Genomic DNA, 3,760 nt, shown 5'->3' with positions numbered 1-3,760 from the left:
AATGTTATTTAAAATTTTCATTTCCAAATGTTTATTACTAGTATATAGAAATATTATTGATTTTTGTCTATTAACTTTGTAACCTTGCCAAATTAAATTATGTCTTGAAATTTGTTTTTTAACACAAGTTCCTTGAGATTTTCTACACAATCACATAATCTGAGAATAGGGACTCTTTTATATCTTTTCCCTCAATCTATATGACTTTCATTCCTTTTTCTCATGATATTGCACTGGCTGGGACTTCAATGTGACTTGGAATAGGTGTGGTAGGAGTAGACATTATTGCCTTGTTTCTAGTCTTAGAGGAAAAACATTCAGTCTTTCACTATTAAATGATATCATGTCACTTGTATAGTCACATATAAGTAATATGTGGTATGTTATTACCTGTAGGTTTTTTAAGATGCCCTTTATCAGTTTGAGAAAGTTCCCTTCTTTTCCAGTTTGCTGAGGGTTTTTACCATAAATGTATGTTGAATTTTGCCAAATGCTATTTCTGCATCAATTATTATGTTCCTATGTTTTTTCTTCTTTAGACTTTTTTTTTTCTCAGACAGCTGTGCTTTATTGACAACGCGCCACTCGGGCCTTGACTGCGTACTTCTGCAGCAGGTACAGCCTCTCCTTCTTGGTCTTCAGGTTCTCCTGGTGCTTGTTGAACCGGCAGCACATGGCACGTGTCTTCTTAGGCCACAGGTCCAGGGGCTTGTACTTCTTGCCCTTGTAGAATTTCCTGAGGTTCTCTTTCTGAGTCTGGTTAATAACCGTGAGAACACGTCCAATTTGCGGACGACTCAAATCTTAGAGAGCTTGGAGGCCATGCCGCCTGTCACTTTGGCGAGGCGCAGCTGGGACAGCTCCACCTTCAGGTCATCCAACTGTTTCAGCAGCTCTTCCTTCTCGTGAAGGTCTGGAGCCTTGATCTTGGCCATTGCTGCATAGGCCACCGCCGCTGCCTGCTCTGAGGGAAAGAGCTAGACAATTAATATGGTGGATTACATGTTTTAAATTGTGGGCTTTTAAGTCAGCCTTGTATTACTGGGACAAACTGTTTGGTCATGATGTATTATTCTTTTTATATATTCCTGGATTTGATTTGCTAACATTTTATTGAGGATTTTTTGCATCTACGTTGGTTACAATACTGTTTTATAATTGTCTCACTGTCTTTGTATGATTTTGTTAGCAAAATAATAAAGTAGGTTGAGAAGTATTCCTCCTCTTCTAGTTTCTGAAAAAGATTATGTAGAATTTGTATATATTTTTAAATTTTCTTTTCTTTTTTTTTTTTTTTTTTTGAGAGGAAGTCTCGCTCTGTCACTCAGGCTGGAGTGCAGTGGCGCGATCTTGGCTCACTGCAAGCTCTGCCACCCCAGTTCACGACTTTCTCCTGCCTCAGCCTCCTGAGTAGCTGGGACTACAGGCTCCCGCCACCATGCCCGGTTAATTTTTTGTATTTTTAGTAGAGACATGGTTTCACCGTTTTAGCCAGGATGGTCTCTATCTTCTGATCTCGTGATCCACCCACTCGGCCTCCCAAAGTGCTGGGATTACAGGCGTGAGCCACTGTGCCCGGCCTGCACACTTATATTTTAAACTGAGGTTAATTATGGGTGGGTTTCAGGGAGCACCCAAACTCCCTGAAATTGTATGTGAAATTGTATATATGGGCATATGTATTTTTTCTGGGGAGAGGGGAATAATTTCTATCAGAAACTCAAAAGAATCTGTGACTCCAAACATTTTTTAAAAATCACAGTAAATTTGCATTATATTTTTTTCTACTGCTCTAGGAAAGCACTTTCCCAGGAGGTTTGGGGGATGCCAGTACATTACTCCAACAATGCCAGGGCTCAGCATTTTAATCTTTCAGTCTGCAATGGATTTCATTGTCCTTATAAAGGGTTAGGTCAGAGTATCTCCTATAGCATGTAGGCAGTTGAGGGCTTTTGGACAACCATTCAGCATTTTAATTTCCATGATTCTGTTAGATGTATGTGGTGGGAGGAGCCAGAGGGGTCATTGCTCAAGGTGGCTAAATGTGGCACGTGTAGACAGACCATCAGCAATTCCACATCCCACAAGGAAAGTTCTGATCTGTGCTGGGACTAGAGTTCACCCTCAATGTCATACCTACTGCATGTTTGCAAGTATATTATGTCATCTACCTCTCCATATAATCTTGCTGCTGTAGAATCAATAGTTATTGAATGATTTTGATGGAAGATAGGCATAATTATCATTTCTCTTTGGCAAACTAGGAAAGTGCTGCTCAGAAAAAATCTCTGTGGTTTTTTAAAGCTCCCAGTAACAGAAAATGAGAAACTTGAAATTGGATCCCAGATTCTGTGACTTCAATCCTGAAAGCTTGTCCTTGAATCACAGCTTATCATAGCCACCTTGGTTTTTATTTTGAGGAGCAGTTTCCATTTGGAAAGATGTTTGAATGGTCAGTGATTTCTATAGGCACTTGATGGTGTCTAATGATAGCAAATAAATGATTTAGTTTGATCATTATCTCTTCACTTGTGAGAGCAAGAAGCAGGTGCATAAGTGGAAAGAAAGAAGGAACTTTCTTTACTTCTTCTGTATTTGTGATAACATAAAAATACTCCTAGAAAACTAACTAGATGATATAATCTAATATTCTAAAGATTTATCACTATTCTGAATGTTATGCTTAATATGTCATTATAAGACTCTTCCATCTCTGTGCTGAGAACAATTTCTTCTAGTATTAATGAATTTACCTCTCATCCCTGAAGATAAGTGTCCCATTGGAGAGAGACATGAGCAAGATTTGTGGACTCTAATGAACTTGCAAAAGAGAAATGAGGCAAATATTTTATAATAGAAAGATACTAAAACATCAGATTCTTGAATATGCAGGTAACATTGCTGTATTAACAGATATTCACCTTTTAAATAAAAATGTTCTTATAACAGACCCAATGAGATTTAAAAACTATTATTCAAAGATTTGATTTACATCAATATAATTGATGAAACTGTTCAGCCATAGATTTTCAAAATGCTCTACTTTACAAATAGCACATTAAATTGATTTTCTCATTTTTATATATTACAGATTAAATGTTTCTCAAATGCTTTGCAGGATATTGAAGATTTCAGAAGACAGGGATGGTACATGTACCCGGCAGTCAGGCTTCCTAATGGGACCATACATTTTATGGGAGAAACAGTGGGAGTAATTAGTTGCAGGAGGTGGAAAAAGGTATCCAAGAATTCCAAGGTAAAAATGCTTGCAAATTTAAAATTAAATGCAAGTTGTTTAATAAAGATGCCATGGCTGCGTGCGGTGGCTCACGCCTATAATCCCAGCACTTTGGGAGACCAAGGCGGGTGGCTCACGAGGTCAGGAGTTCGAGACCAGCCTGGCTAAAATGGGTGAAATCCCGTCTCTATCAAAAATACAAAAATTAGCTGGACGTGGTAGCGGGTGTCTGTAATTCCAGCTAGTCGGAAGGCTGAGGCAGGAGAATCACTTGAACCTGGGATGCAGAGGTTGCAGTGAGCTGAGATCGCGCCACTGCACTCCAGCCTGGGCAGACAGAGCAAGGCTCTGTCTCGAAAAAAAAATAATAAAATAAAGATGCCATGTAGTAATATATTTTTGTAACCAGCATTTGATGTTTTATACTCTCTGATATTTTTAATGTATGAGGTGCAGTTGCACCCACACACATACATGGACATACACATGTATACACACATATTTATTTATTTGTTTATTTAT

At 38.4% G+C, this 3,760-nt stretch overlaps 1 pseudogene; it reads right to left on the bottom strand.

The window, feature by feature from the left end:
* Positions 1-567: 567 nt before the first annotated feature.
* Positions 568-935, bottom strand: LOC100598353 (annotated as a pseudogene).
* Between the last annotated feature and the right edge of the window lie 2,825 nt (positions 936-3,760).

The sequence above is a fragment of the Nomascus leucogenys genome, chromosome 17 (assembly GCF_006542625.1).
Source record: "Nomascus leucogenys isolate Asia chromosome 17, Asia_NLE_v1, whole genome shotgun sequence".
Taxonomy (NCBI): domain Eukaryota; kingdom Metazoa; phylum Chordata; class Mammalia; order Primates; family Hylobatidae; genus Nomascus; species Nomascus leucogenys.
The sequence above is the reverse complement of the archived record's forward strand: the minus strand, read 5'-3'. Positions and strand labels throughout refer to the sequence as shown.